At 39.2% G+C, this 16,288-nt stretch overlaps 1 protein-coding gene and 1 long non-coding RNA gene across 4 annotated transcripts in view; one reads left to right on the forward strand and one right to left on the reverse strand.

Annotated features, from left to right (window-relative positions):
• Positions 1-14,587, forward strand: part of LOC139168482 (uncharacterized) — a 33,138-nt gene extending 18,551 nt beyond the window's left edge. Inside the window, exon 3 of the long non-coding RNA XR_011559299.1 lies at positions 14,511-14,587. This is a non-coding gene — a long non-coding RNA (uncharacterized lncRNA). The remainder of the gene's footprint in view (positions 1-14,510) is intronic.
• SPSB4 (splA/ryanodine receptor domain and SOCS box containing 4) overlaps positions 1-16,288 on the reverse strand; it is a 196,196-nt gene that overhangs the window by 76,330 nt on the left and 103,578 nt on the right. The window contains exon 1 of one of the 3 annotated variants that reach the window (XM_070754070.1): positions 4,943-5,328. The exons of 1 other annotated variant lie outside the window; for it this stretch is intronic. The gene's annotated coding sequence lies outside the window, so the exon portion shown is untranslated. Of the gene's footprint in view, positions 1-4,722; positions 5,329-16,288 lie in introns of those variants that run through there. One more of the 3 variants, XM_070754072.1, reaches the window with a different exon arrangement.

The raw sequence follows: 16,288 nt of genomic DNA on the forward strand, positions 1-16,288 counted from the left end.
TCTGGTTTAGGGAAGGGAAAAACTCACTATCTAGTCAGTATCTACTGACTGCATTAATGGAACAAAAAGTAAGCCTAATATCACAGAAAAAAGGAACAGAATTAACACATTAGAAGAACAAGGATATAAAGTTCAGTCTAGATATAGGAGGACTTTCTGACACTAAGAGCTATGTGGCTATGGGCCACGTGAAGTGATGAATCGTACTTTGCTGAAGGCCTTCAGAGAGGGGCTAAGTAAGCATCTATTGTAGATATTTTAGTGGATCCTGAAAGGAGTAGAAAGTTGATTAGATGACTAATGCTCAATTTATCTGAATTATAATTTTTTCATGAAATATATTTAAGAAAATCATGTTTTAATATTTCCATGCTGGGGATGCTGGGAGTGTGGTCCACCATACCTGGAGACCACCATATTGAGGAAGGTTGTGTTAACTATTAAAAGACATTGATTAGGCTTGTAATTTGTTTCAATCCGAACCCTAGAAATTTAAGCTACAAATTTAAGTTTTACTGCATAAAACTAAAACTTTTGACTTAATATATAAATTGACTGAGACTTGCAGTGTGTTCAATGCATTTTGCATTTGTCATTAACTTCTGAATAGTTTAAATTATACTGCGGCTTCGTTGATTTATGTGGGTTTTAATATTAGGGAGAAATTGACTTTTTGTCTAACTTGAACTAAAATACATAAATTATACAGTCTGAACTTGCAACAATATAAACTCAAAACACAATTTTCCACAGCCTTTTCCAGCAAGGAACTTTCCCAACAGCTGAACTTTAAGCCATTATAGTCCTCTATCCAGGAAGGATACTGGCAATGATGCATGAACAATTTGTCCAACATATCTGGACAACAGAAAGTCTGGGAATGGTGATTTACCATGTAGCAGTATCTTGTAGTAAGAATTGTAATGACCATTCCTCCATGTGGGATATATCATTTTTTAATATCTGCAACTGGAATTTTACTCCACATTGGGAACCCATTAACAAAGGACTGTAGTGATAAAGATAATGGCCAATTCTAATTGTAATGGTCATTTCATTTCATATGTACAAAGCACAGTCTAGTTGAAACCATGATACATTATTGTGCACTTGCACCTCATACATAGAAACTAGTATAAAATTAATGTTTTGTTTATGTATTGTTTTATGCTAAAATTTTCTAGCTTTTGAGCACACATTCTTTTTTCCCTGATCAAGTTTAGAACAAGAATGGAAAATTATTGTACCTTTTCATTGATATACTTCCGTTTGTATCTATTTTGTCCCCAAGACAGAGATAAATATTTTCCCGTACCAGGTAGACAAACAAATGCCGCCCTACAATCTGAAAGACAGTTTTGAATCTACAGACGAGAATGGCTTTAAATGCACACAAAATTACAAAAACACAAAACAACAGGGAATTGCTGGCCACATATTCTGGGAACAGACTGTTTACCTTGGAATAATCTTAGTAAACCAACACCAAGAAAAGCAGCAGATGTACCTACATGATTCAGCTAGAGGGCAAGAAGTAGTGTAAGATGGAAGACTCATTACTAGAATAGTGAGACTCATAGTAGAACAGGGAGATTTACTAGACAGAGACAGAAATAATGTTCAGATGTATTGTAAAGACCATATTGATGAATGAAGCAGCTTATCCTGCCTGAACCAAAGCTGACAAATATGTATATATGTAATATAATAAATATGCCTTTAAAAATGTCAATGAATCATCTTCAACCTTGCATTGATAGTTATTGGATTAATGAATTATGTACTATGAGGTCAGTATGACTGTTAACAACTCCCAAAGTAGGCTTTTTCCAAATTTATCTTAACTCAGACTGACTTTTCAGAACTACAAACTGGATTTACATATTCCAATAGCATTTGAAAATTGATGAAACTCTAGCAATTATTCAATTTCCATCAAGTGTGTTACCTCAGAAGCTAAGAACTAAACCTTGAGGATCTTAGTTTAAAAAGCATTTGCATTAAAGTAATATTGTTGTCTTAGAAGAAGGCTGTTAATAAAAGATAATAAAGAACAGCAGTACAACTAGCTAGAATTAGAACTTTCAAAGAAAAAAAAGGAAAAGTAAGGAAAGCTATTTTAAAACATAAATTCTATTGAACAATGCACTAGATCCTGATCTCATTAAAGTGTTCAAAAATAGCTGTTAAAATGATCCGAGAAAGAAAATGCAAACCCACATTACAACTGTATTTCCAAAAGAAATATGAGAAAAACTAGCCTTTTAAATTCAGTTCAGTTCAGATTCAACCTTGTTGTGTTCTTTATGCTGTTCCAGCAAAAAAAATAAAGGGGGGGGGGTATGCCCAAGAATAACAAAAGACAATTCTCAGTTTTGGTCTGTGACAATCCTATTTTGCTTGCCACTTGTAACCAGTCAGTCAGGGATGTAATGTAAGTAAATATGCAATGAATTATTTGCAAGAACTGAACATGGGAAGAGAGTTGCTGAATGAATAGTAAAATAAATTCTTGTTCCTCGAGACATCAACATCCAGCAGATGGAACACCAGTAAACAGGAGACGAAAGACTGAGTGTGACAAACATTTCACTTCAAAGAGTTAGACAGTGACCTACACACAGAACTGGGACAAGCAGCATCTAGGGAGGAAGGGAGACAGGAATAGTTGTCTGTTCTTGATACATGGAAAATCCATTATGTTAAGCTTACCCTACCACAAGAAGTCTGGAGAATAAATGAGTATTGCCACAAAGCAGCAGGAGACAGTTTTCACTCAGCAGGCATTGTGCCACACGAGGCTGCTATTTATTTTGGAAGCTAACAAGGATTTGAAACTAAAAAGTTTTCTTGGGAAGTCTAAAATACAACACACACACACCCATCTAACCATTAACCATGATCAGTGGACCAGCTAAGAGGGATGTAATCTATGTCAGTTTCTTTGAAGTAACAGTGACTAATAACTTATGTGTCCCATTGGTTTTTCTGAAATTGAAATGGGTAATACAGTTTGACTGCACTGCAGTTGCTTCAAGCCTCTGTCTTTACTAGTTGAGTTGTATACATACCTATGTGACATACGTAAGGGAACTCCTTTCAAGGCTGCTAGTTATTTACAAATTATAGGCATGTACCAAATTTATAAAATATATCATTTCATAATAACTTACTTTACCCTTCTATACAAATATTTCCTGGTAGGGGCATTGCTTGTTAAAATGACAAAATAATGAGATTCAATAGGACTTCTGCCTTAAACAGTGGACATTCAGTCTAATCCATTGTTTCCCACAAAGAGTTACTGCAGAAATGTGGTGTTTCATTTCACAGCTTCCAATGCATACTCTGTTGTTCTTCCTCAGCAGTGTCTTGAGAAAGTCAGTGAGTCTCAGATGCATTAATAAATTAAGCTTCGGTGCCCTTGCCAGAAAAGAAAGTAGTATTACTTTTCTCCTAAGTGCAAGTGATGAAACTGAGCAGAGGGGTTGTGCTGGGTCAAATAACAAGACACAAATAGAAGAATGGCTTCCATTTTTGAATTTGAGAACTTAGGAAGCTCTCTTTATCCACACCACCTCTAGTTATTGATGCTGGCACCCATATATACTGCCCCCTAATATATAATTCCACTCCTCTATTTGTAAAATTAAATACAACTCTCAATAGAGACAGAACATTTCAGTATCCACAATGCAACAAGATATATTGACCAAACAAAGGTTAAATGGCTAGAAGCTAAAAGACATTGGCCGAGTGCGGCCTCTTCCCAACTCTACAAACACATTCTTTGAATGAATTATTTCACAATGGAATAGTTTGTACCACCCAGGACAGGACAAGGAGTACTGTTGCAAGGACTGGACAACGAAGGAACAAAGTTAATTAGTCTAATCACTTTAAGCAAAGCTATGATTAAAAAAATAATTGATAACCTTTGGACATATAAAATCCATATAAAATCCATATACTTTAAAATGAGTTATTTGTACTTAAAAATCCAGTAACTTCACATTGCGAAGAAATCAGCAGTTCTGGGAAGCATCTTTAGCAAGGAAATGTGATGCTTATTCTAGAATTTACATTACTTTTTACAAGGCTCAGCACATGTAGAGCACTACCATCAAAGTGCTTCATCGAGCAAGCTTTGATCACTGGAAATTATTCTTGCATCTCTTAGAACAAGTGAGCCTGGTAAATTAAAATCCGTCTCCGCTCCGTTTATAACATCCTGGCAAAACATAATGGTTTCAGACACCGCATGTAACCTACCGCATGCTCATTTGTTCTGGGATAACCAGCCACTTATTCCTCATACAAACAAGCCAAGCTCAGCCAGACTTGAAATCTCCATCTACAAAGAACCGGGGAAGTTATACCCAAGAGTTTCATTTTTAGCAACAGCTCTTTAATCACCAAGCCAAGCATTGTTTTGCTTCAGCATTATTATTATTTTTTTGGAGACACTATTAAATGTTGACTTCCTATAGCGGTGTTTCCCAACCTTGCCAACTTGAAGATACTTGGACTTCAACTCCCAGAATTCCCCAGCCAGCATATTTGGACTTCAACTCCCAGAATTCCCCAGCCAGCATTCGCTGGCCGGGGAATTCTGGGAGTTGAAGTCCAAATATCTTCAAGTTGCCAAGGTTGGGAAACACTGTCCTGTAGGCAGCTGAGTAAACCATTCCCGATTAGCCGTCACTTTTTCCAGACACTCACCATAAAAACAATGAAGCATCTCGCCGTCAATCCCGCGTCGTTTTGGGATTTATAGCATGTACTCAGCGCCTCATTCTTTTTGAAACCCACACATTAAAATCCAGAGAGAAAGACAAGCCACTTGGGAAGCAGAATCAGCAGCGAGGAAATCTCGGGGCGTTTACAAGACAGTGAAAAAAAAAAGTGGAGAAAAACCCGTCCACACCCCGTTATTGCTTACCCAACTGCTGCTTTTAATCCGCTATTCCCGCTCCGGAGCCCCAAACTCAGAAAAGTTGGGAGCTTAACGCCGGGAAGGAACCACCACAACCGCGTTGGGCTGAGGGGAAGTTGGGGGAGCCGGCACCAAAAACTCGGCAGAAATAGCCCGTCCGCTTCCCTCCAGTGCCGGCCCGGCGCCGGTTTCTGGACTTCGCGTGGTCCACGCGTTTTGGAGCAGACAATCGAGGCGAGCCGCACCGACAGGAAACTGCCGGCTGTAAACTCTCCTCAGAAGGAAAAGTGGCCTCTCAGGGTAGGCTGCCCTTTGCCGCCCCGGCTGCCTCGCCGTTGTTTCTTCAAAGATTCCTCCGGCTTTTATGGCTCGGCTTTCTTCCCTCTCTGCCCAGCCTCTCTTCCCCCCCCCCCCCACGCCCCTTTCTGGCTCTCCCCCTTCCCCCCTTTTATGACACAGACAGCCCAGATGGGAAGAGCCTGCAGCTAAAGCCAGTCCAGCACCCCATCCTGAAAGCTGATCTTGCTGATCTCATCCACCGAGGGCTACTAATCCAATGACCGGAGAATTAACAACAGATGGGGACGCCCCTTCTCTTCCAACCCTCCCTTCCCCGCCTCCTCGCCTCGCCACTTTAGCCTACACGCCAAGGGAAAGAAATAGGGGGTGGGGGTGGGAAAGCCCGCCCGCGAGAGAACGAGGGAGCGTGCGCGGAAGCCCACCCAAACACGAAGCGCGAGTCCAAAGGCAGACTGCAGCAGGGCAAGCAGGACTGGTCTCGCGGTGGCCCAGATTGTATTTCCTGTCTGTGTACACACACTTCTTTGCTAGAGTTTACACGGGCGGGAGCTGCATTATTTAACCCCTTGTGAATAAATGGTGTCTCGCCATCAAAAGGGCGTGCATAAGTGCTCCTTCCGTCCCCCTGTCCTAATGTTTATTTATTTATTTTATTTGTTTGTTTGTTTTGTCAAGTACATATCGGAGATATGTCAAGATATAATAATATTCATATACATGATACAGTACTAGTAAGAGGAAAAGAAAAAGAAAAGAAAAGAAACATTAGATATAATAATATTCAATTCAAGGTACTAGTAAAAAATAAAAGAAACATTAGGACGGGAGACTGGGCGGAAGGCATGCTGGTGCACTTATGCACGCCCCTTATATTATCATGTACAGTATATAAATATATTTATTTGTTTTGTCCAATGCACAATAATACACAATAATAGAGGATATATACGAGTAGAATGTATCAAAGAGTATAGAAGAGAAATATAGGAGTAAAATATAACTAGACAGAATAGCAGAAAATATAAGAGATAGAAGAGATATAATGGATAGAAGAGATAAAAGATATAGGAGAGACTATAGGATGGGACCGTAGGCACTTTGGTGCACTTATGTACGCCCCTTACAAATATATCTTTGTATACCACCAATATGTTCGTGACAAAACAAAATAAAATAAGTTCCTTGATGTCTGCGCTTTGGAGAATTTGTCGAATTTTTCAGGGGAGAAAAAAGGTGTGCGCTGTTTTGTTTTCCATAAGATGCTACCTCTTTTTCCGGAATTGTCCTACTCAAGCATCCTGGGGTGGTTTTTTAAAATCAATTTTTATGCGGAATTTTTATACTACAATATCACACTCCTTTTAAAAAAAGCAACCACTCTAAATCTCTTACAGAAAATAAGAGTTTAGCCAATAAATTTGCTTTCATTTCAAGCCTATTTGTGTTTGGGTTCTTGGCAGTTTAAATGTTTTCCAGTGAAATAATAGTTCTGGTGTTAAGTTCCCACATGTTAGCATCATTTTAGCACCATTCTATAACTAAAATATAACACATTCTATCTCAACAAACACCTTCCTTGTTAGGAAGATGGCCAGAACAATGCAGATGGCCAGAACAATGAATGAAGAATAGTTAAGAGCTAAATCTTCATCAGTCTGGAATCATGCCCTCCAGCGACTTGTTTGAAGAGGCCTACACCTTGCTATAATACAATCATGGTTTTAAACCACTGATAAATCTTACTTTCTTAATCTTTTAAAAAAGTGGTGGTACCAAAGTTGTTGCTATTGTAAGTTTTCCAAATAAACGGGTTGTTCCAAGTCTTTTGATTTACTGCAATTGATTGATTATCTTGCAATGATTTTAAGTATTAATATCCATCCTTCCACCCATATATAAATTCATCAGAAAATAGTCTGAAAACCTTTTATTTTTAAAAATATTTTTGCATGGTTCATGAATCAACAGTTCTATTTTAGTATTGAGAAGCTGTGGCTCCATTCTATCACTACTAACATTTTTAGAACTGAAATAGTCAATAGTAGAGATTTCTAAAAGTCCTTTCATCCATTTTGAATTAACTCTTCCAACCCTCTCGCTTCCATTACTTTTGAAGATATTTTTATTTCTATGTCAGTCTTTGGTAATATGTTTCTGCTCAAGTGGATTTAAAAAGTGCAGCAGGTAAAATAGCAAGCTTCAAAGTCAATCCTTTGAAAAATTCTTAAGAACTATTTGAGAGAAACTTGGATGCTTTACAATATATAAGAAGCCACAATAGCTAAATGGACTTTCACCCTTATTTCATTTTTCAAGGACGTTGGTGGCTGTAAGAGGCATACTAAAAATTTCCAAAACCAAGAAAGCTTTGCCCTATTTTTATTTAGTGCCCCAAAATATTTAGGCTACCCATTCTTATACTGTATATGCATAGGAAAATGCTGCTCATATATGATTAGGAAAATGCTCTTTATCTATTCATAAATAATGTAACATTATCTACTTGGAAAAAAAACCCCAGTAGATTCCCAAAGTGAGCATTACAGCCCCCTAGGATGCAGGATGACTTAGGAGGCACTAAAAGGCAAGGGGGATGCAGGGGGCACTAAAAGGCAAGAGAGTAGCAAGGGATGCTAAAAGGCAGTGTGGAAGGCAGGGAAGCATGTTGGGGCCGTAGGGAAAGAAGGTAGCACCTTACTCCCTTCCCTGCAGCCCTGCCATGCTTGACGGCCTTCCACACAGCCTTCCCAGTGGTCCCCCACACCCACTTGCCTTCTAAGGCCAGTGCCTGGCCACTATGAGGGGCTGCAGAAAAGCAAGCAGATGTCCCGGGCCTGCTGCACATGTACCCACCCATTTCTGCAAAGGCAGAGACCTCCCTTGTAGGATGATCCAAAGAGGGGAGGAGAATGCTGTAGATAAGGCTGCCTTCCACCCATGCTGGCTCCATGGCACTTGGGGCTCCCAAGCAGCCCATTGGCTTCTCATCTGGCTAGCTGCCTGCTCTCTTTGTGGATCAACGCAGCCAACTGCAGGTGCCACTCTGAGAACTTGGTCAGCGGTGTTGGGTTGGAAGTCAGTGAGCTTCTCCAGAGCTCCTAGTCCTGTGGAGCTGGCATGGGAGGCATGGATGGAAGGAGGCCTTTTCTAAAGCACCCTCTCCCCTTTTTAGATTCCCTCTACAGGGCTCTGCCTTTGCAGAAACAGGGTGGGCAATTTGGAGAGGGGAATGGCGGTGGGTAGTTGTACGGCTGTCCAGGATGGAAAGAGGACAATGGGCTGTGCTGCCCCAGCCCTGCTCAACCTGCTTCTTCCAGCCCATCCACCCCAAGGCATTGTGAACAAGGCCACTCTCTCCCCAGCCTTTCTTGCCAGGCGATGCTGCACCGGCGGCTCTGCCCTGCCTAGCTCTGCCCACTGCCACTTCCTGAAAGCTTCCAGGAAGACAGCCAAAGCGAGGGGTGGGCCTGGACCTGGCAAATGCTCAGCTAATCTTCCTAGCAAGGCTCAGAGACCTCCTGGCATGCTCATCTGCTGGGTCTCCAGGCAGCACACTTTCTTCCTCCCCTGCCAAGCCCCCCCCCCATCCCAAAGACCACGCTTCAGGATGGCACATGACAGGGGACATTGCCTGGAGAAAGTGTGGTTGCCAGTGAAGGGCTACCAAAAATGTTACTGCCACACTGTGGGCACCCTACATTTTCTTTCAACATCCCTCAGTGCAAATTTTCGCTACCCCACTGCGTTCCCCCCTCCCATCACCACTGCCATCTTCCTGGCTTCGGCTCCAGGAGCTTTGAGGTCTGGGAAGCATTTGGGCGCACACCTATGAGGCTCTACCGGCCTCAGGGATCCACCAGCCTCTGGGCTTGCGGGGACCTTGGTGGGGCAGGGAGACGTTGGTGCTGCCTTGAATCATTTTATAAGCCATAAATTCTATGTCAGGAATCCCCCTTCTTGAATCCCCATTTTACAAGTTGGCCATGACCACTCAGTTACCTGACCACCAAGCCATGCCCACCTGAAGAGGATGAGTATTAGATTACTATTGTACACTGTTTTATTGTTGCTGTTAGCCTCCCCGAGTCTCAGGAGAGGGGCGGCATACAAATCCAATAAATAAATAAATGAGGTGGGGGGCACTGAAGATGAGTTTGTAGCACCATGGGGGTAGTAGACTGAAAAAGTTTGGGAAACACTGGTTTAGAACAGTGTTTCCCAACCTTGGCAACTTGAAGATATTTGGACTTCAACTCCCAGAATTCCCCAGCCAGCATTCGCTGGCTGGGGAATTCTGGGAGTTGAAGTCCAAATATCTTCAAGTTGCCAAGGTTGGGAAACACTGGTTTAGAAGAACTCCTAATGGAAAGATATAGCATGATTCTGGGTGCATTTCACATACATCTCCCTGCCTCTTAGAACCCCCCTGCTGCCTTTTTTGCCTCTTAGCACCCCCTAAGTCATCCCACAGCCCCCTAGGGGGTGATATCGCTACTTTGGAAACCACTGCATTAGCTGATAGTTTTTTATTTTCTTTAAAAAAATGCCTTTATTAAAAATAAAATTCCTTTACTTAATATCTGAAAAAATATTACAAGTTTCCTCACCTTTAGTTATTGTAGACTAAAATAGATATTTTCCTATAATGTCTACTAGTGATAGATAGATAGATAGATAGATAGATAGATAGATAGATAGATAGATAGATAGATAGGGATGGATGGATGGATGGATGGATGGATGGATGGATGGATGGATGGATTATATGCATCTGTCTTTGACAATATAAAAAATAATAGAACTTGAAAATACCATTATAGGAAGAGATTATTTTTGATCCTGCCCCAGGCTATATATTTGCTCTATCCCACAGAATTAATGAACAAATCCTGAACTACACTCAAAGCAAGCTAAGGAAACCATCCCGTGTTCAAGATTCTATCTGCATAGTAATATAAAACAAGCCTGTATTATTAATTCCTTATATGTAACTTATTCCTGAAGTTATAGAAGCAAGAATATGGCTCAATCACATCTTGCAGGTGAACCAAATCTAATACCTACATATTTGGAATAGCATTTAAAAGAGACTATTTCAAACGTGACACCATTATATATAATATATATATAAGAGAGCTTCCTAAGTTCTCAATTCAAAATGGAAACCATACTTCTATTTGTGTCTTGTTATTTGACCCAATACAACCCCTCTGCTCAGTTTCATCACTTGCACTTAGTAGAAAAGTAATACTTTCTTTTTAAATTTTTTCTTAGTTTTCTTTGTATATGAGTGAGAAGCTATTACAATACTCAGTACCGTAAGTTTCATTCCTTTCTCAGTCTACAGAGGTGAAATCTTCACCCAAGTTAGATAACTTACTAAGTTTGAGTTGAGAAAGTTCTGGTACCATATCAGTACATTAATAGTAGATAATAACAGATGCTTATAAATGTGACTTTTTTTCAAGTACATTTTATTTGGAAGCACTACTTAGTTCTTATATTAAGGCCGGCTGATTTAAAGAAGTGAATAATGAGAAGCCCTCATCTGAGTCTCAAAATAGCACATCATTATCTACAAAAAGTGGCAAAAACATTCATTGAAATTTATCCTCAACATGTTAAAAATAGCTGTCATCTGTTCTCTGTTACTTCAAATTGTAGGATGGTTTATACTTACAGGAAGAACTTGTTATACCTCAGCACAAGTACTATATTAATATGCTTGCATAATTATCCTTAAAGTAGGATCTCAACTTCATAATTTCAATTCCTTAAACTTGATCTTGCCCACAATGTTTTCAAGGCTTGCTCTTATGTGATTGTAAGAAATGAAACTAGTGAGGTAGGAAACAGCATTTCCAGGCCAGAAAATGTCATTATGTCAATATATATCAGGTGCTAGACATCTCAAGCTTGTTTTGAGAATGTCTACACAAAAGGACAGGAGGGAGTCCAGAATAACCTCACAGCATAGATTTATATACTGTTATGTGCTCATTTTATGACGTAGATTTCCTATGTTTAATTTTTGTCTGCAAAATCTTAGTTCCATCTGTGAGACTACTGCTCAGTAACAAGCCACTGAATAAAGCATTGATATCTGGAGAGCTGAGTTTCGGAGGTATACTAGTGATGCTAGAAAGTAATAGACTATATACAATAGTGATTAATATGCAGTTCAACTGTATTATTATCAGTTCCTATGCTGCACAGAGGTACAGAGAAAAAGGAAAGTGCTGTCATTTCCGGAATTCATGGCTATAAGAATTTGCTGGCTTTAGTAGCTACGAGTGCTTTTTTTATTGCCAATTGTAACTCCAAACAAGACTGATATAATGTGTAATGTGATCTACCCCTTAAAGACATTCTGGAAACTTCAAGTGGTGCAAAATTCAACCATCAGAATCTTTGCAGAGGATTAGCTATTTGGTTATATCATTTTTGCAATTTGGCACTGTTTTCTGTTCATTTCATGCCCAGTTTAAAGTGAACCTGTACGGTCTGGGACCAAAAGACTACTTGGGCTCTTACGGATTTGCCCATTTCCTATAATCAAGTTGCAGGTATCAGCCACTGGGCCTTTTAAAAGAATGTTTCTAAAAATCCAGAATGTTTCTGGAAATCTTATCCAGAAAAGGATTGTTATTGGCAATGCAATGGAAAATAAATGGTATTGAATGGAAGCAAATATTTTTAAAATACAGATAAGAGCCATGGTGGTAGAGTGGTTAGAATGCAATATTGCAGGCTAATCCTGCTGACGATAGTTGTGCATGCTACCACTATCCCATGGATGAAAGTTTACATAACCTGGTTCCCAAAAGGTTGCAGACCAGTATCGGTCCACGCCATAGACTGGGGATTGAGGACCCTTGATATGAAGTCAATACACATAGTAAAATGTATGTATTGTACACTAATGTACACTAAATGCTGTAAAATGTTATTAGCTATAAAGTTAAGACAAGAAAAATATCTGATGGAATGAAGTGCTCTAATGGGCTCAAAAACTAAAAATTGTCTCTCTTTTCAACAGTCGAGAATAGTACATAAGCCATTAAGATAAATAAAATAACTCATTTGAAAATGTGCATAAATTAAGCATATTCGAATTTAGAGCAAGAGCACTCATCCTTAAATTTTGTACTCTAATTTAGTGGTATCTAGACATTTTATTGTTCGCTAAAACTAGACTAGATCTAACTCTTAATATCAAATTATATGCTCTCTAGTTTTCTTTTCTACAATTTTTCCCTGAATTTCTAATTTAACCCACACCTTCCGTTTATATTTGAACAGATACAAGATTTTAAGATATTTGACTTGTATTCATTCTGCTGTCCATGAGCTCTTATGAAATTTGTTTCTTAAAAATGTGTTTTCAATTAAAAATACACCGAGAAAATATATACATCCATACTGATATATATTTGAAATTGTGGGAAAAAAAGAGGCTGATTAGCTTGTTCAGTTTTCCTATGCTGGTCTGTATTTCACTGAATTTCATGTTTCAATTATTTTGTTCATGTATATTATTAAGGGTATTTATTGTAATGTTGTATTCAATGAATTTTATTTAACAAGCCTTTGGCATTTTTCACCTAGCCACTCTATTAAAAAGTCAACAAGCATAAATATCTGAGGCAATTTACCTATCCAGTTTTAAATCCTGTAAGTGGCCAATTAGTATAAAAGTCCCCAAAATAGGGAATAATCTCCTATACAGTCTGAATACAAAAATATATCTAGCTGCAGACAACCATCTGGGGGCCAGGAACACAAAAAGACTGCAAGTGAGGGTGAATATATAAAGAAAGCTTAGTGATTTGGACGTGTGTACAACACAAAGATTCTCCTTTGTCTTTTGTTGTGTGTGAAGGCCCTTTTCCATTAAAAGAATATAGGAACACCTAATCAATGCTACACATCAGGGAGGCAGTCTTCAGATGGCAGCCATCAATTCTTGCTCGGACAGATGGCGAACAAAAGTGAAAAATAAACAATACATGTGGGCCAACTAAGTAAGGCATTCTATCCATAAATGAAACCCTTGTCTTTGGAATTCTGATAACATACATCTGAAACATAACTTGTGGGATAAAAAATTATAGTCTTCAAATCCAAGAAGTCAATACTTCATAGGATAATGTCATCGAACCCATTTATTTTAGATTACCCAGCTATAAACTCACTCAATATTTTCATAACCAACTTTGAAACAAACTCTGGTTTTCTTCCCTATAGTTTCCTATATAAGAATTTCACATAAATGTTGATTGAAACTTTAATAGTTATCGTACATACAAAGTTGTACTATAAAGCCGCCCCGAGCCTATGGAGAGGGGCGGCATACAAATTTAATTAATAAATAAATAAAATAAAGTTATACACAAAATTTAGGCATACAATCAAATTGTATTTTCTGTAAAGCATTTGTGAACAGAAATTGATGCATTTTCCTGTTAAAGTCAAATATAACACCTTTCTCCAAACTTAGATGTACAATTATACTTATGTGCAGTTCTTTTTAGATTAAAAAAGCCAATTAGTATAGCAATGGACAGGGTTCAGTACTCTATGTCTATAGTTTCTCTTTTTTTCTTACCCTTTGATGCTTTAGATTAAATAGCTATGAGGATTCTCAATCATCCAGAGCATGGTTGTCCCAAAGGTGCTTTTTCCAAAGGACAAGTGGACATTCTTGTTTTTTCCTTTGAAAACATTTCACTTCTCATCCAAGAAAGTCCAGTAATGTTTTGGAAAAAAGCAACTTTAAAGTCAGTGTTAGTTCCTGGTGACTATCTGAACTAGTCTCTACATTGTCTTGATAATACAGTGTTCCCTCAATTTTCGTGGGGGATGCGTTCCGACTCCGAGACTGCCCGCAAAAATCGAATTTCTGTGAAGTAGAAATGCGGAAGTAAATACACTATTTTTGGCTATGAACAATATCACAAGTCTTCCCTTAACACTTTAAACCCCTAAATTACAATTTCCCATTCCCTTAGCAACCATTTAGATTATTACTCACCATGTTTATTTATTAAAGTTTATTAAAAAATATTTATTAAAGGTGGATGAAAGTTTGGTGATGACATATGATGTCATCGGGCGGGAAAAACCGTGGTTTAGGGGGGGAAACCGTGAAGTATTTTTTAATTAATATTTTTGAAAAACCGTGGTATAGACTTTTCGCGAAGTTTGAACCCGCAAAAATCGAGGGAACACTGTACTGTATTTTAGAAGTGATTTGACATTGTTTATTTCCTAGGGTGGACACAGAAAGACTGGCCCAAGCTACCCAGTTGGATTTGAGCCTAAAGTGGAAATAGAACTCAAGATCTCCCATTTCTAATCTGTTAAAACTTAATAAAAATGTTAAATTCATCCTGAAAGCAGCTAAGATAACTTTTACTCTTTTGTAAATTTATATCATGGTTTGCTGACATCTTCTAGTTCAGAAACATTCCTTGGACTGCATCCTGGAGATCATAAACTAAAGATACTGGATGGACTATACCAGTTATGGCAAACCTTTTTTTCCTCAGGTGCCAAAAGGTTAGGTTAGGTTTATTGGATTTATATGCCGCCCCTCTCCGCAAACTCGGGGCGGCTCACAACAATAATAAAAAACAGTACAGTACATAATACCAAATCCAATGCCCACCCATCTAGTTACAATTTAAATTAATAATCTCATAAAAACAGTATATATAAAAAACTGGCACACAGTCAATCAATCAACAAAACAACATGGGCAAGGGGGAGGTGTTTTAGTTCCCCCATGCCTGACGGCAAAGGTGGGTCTTAAGGAGTTTACGAAAGGCAGGGAGGGTGGGGGCAATCATAATCTCAGGGGGGAGCTGGTTCCAGTGGGTCGGGGCCCCCACAGAGAAGGCTCTTCCCCTGGGTCCCGCCAGACGACATTGTTTAGTCAACGGGACCCGGAGAAGGCCAACTCTGTGGGACCTAACCGGTCGCTGGGATTCATGCGGCAGGAGGCGGTCCCGAAGATATTCTGGTCCGGTGCCATGAAGGGCTTTATAGGTCATAACCAACACTTTGAATTGTGACCGGAAACTGATCGGCAGCCAATGCAGACTGCGGAGTGTTGGAGTGATATGGGCATACTTGGAGAAGCCCATAATTGCTCTCGCAGCTGCATTCTGCACGATCTGAAGTTTCCGAACACTTTTCAAAGCATGCGCACACCCATGATTCAATACCTGTCAAGGGCAAAAACAGCCTCCCCCGCCCTCCAGCTTCTCCAGAAGCCGAAAACAATCTCCAGAGCCTCCATGCTAGCCAAAAATCAACTGGCCAGTATGCACATGTGAGCTGTAGCTGACCTAGGGCAATGGCTCGTGCGTTGGCAGATATGGCTCCACATGCACCTATGACATGTGTGCCATAGGTTTGCCATCTCTGGACTATATTTCAAAGCAGAACCATTGACCATGTCTTCACCTAGATTTTTGGCAGAAGAGGCTCATCAAATCTGGAAGCCCAAACACTTCAGGTCATGTTACAAATGAGGTTTCCTAGCATGCTGCTGTGAAGCAAATCAGGAATCTACATAAAAACAAATGCCAACACCAAATTCTGACTTAGGAAGTCACAGATTATTGCATTGCTTCTTTCATTTATGATATGCTCCTAACTTTTATATCTTCTTTTAAAATGGCCTTTCAACTTTCCAAAACATTGTAAAAACAAATTTTAAATTAAAACGTATACTCCAAATGCTATTCCCCACCTAATGTTACATATATACATGCTCAAATCCCTAGGGGCAAGTAGTCTATTGTTTGATTTTGTCTACTATAGAAGAAAACTGAAACATGAATATACATTACCTCTTTAGCCCATCTGCCTTCCCAAATGCAAAAACAGGCTGCACAAGAGCAGCATCTGCTTTCATTAAAGATAAGAAGATTGAAGAGGGCAGAGCTGCCACCTACATGGTCTGTATATCCTGTGGTCCTGCTTTATAGAAAAAGCAAAAAGAACAATGTATGTCCTGGAGTAACCTGATATCTGATAGGAATC

Source organism: Erythrolamprus reginae, chromosome 5 (assembly GCF_031021105.1).
Source record: "Erythrolamprus reginae isolate rEryReg1 chromosome 5, rEryReg1.hap1, whole genome shotgun sequence".
NCBI classification, from domain to species: Eukaryota; Metazoa; Chordata; class Lepidosauria; order Squamata; family Dipsadidae; genus Erythrolamprus; species Erythrolamprus reginae.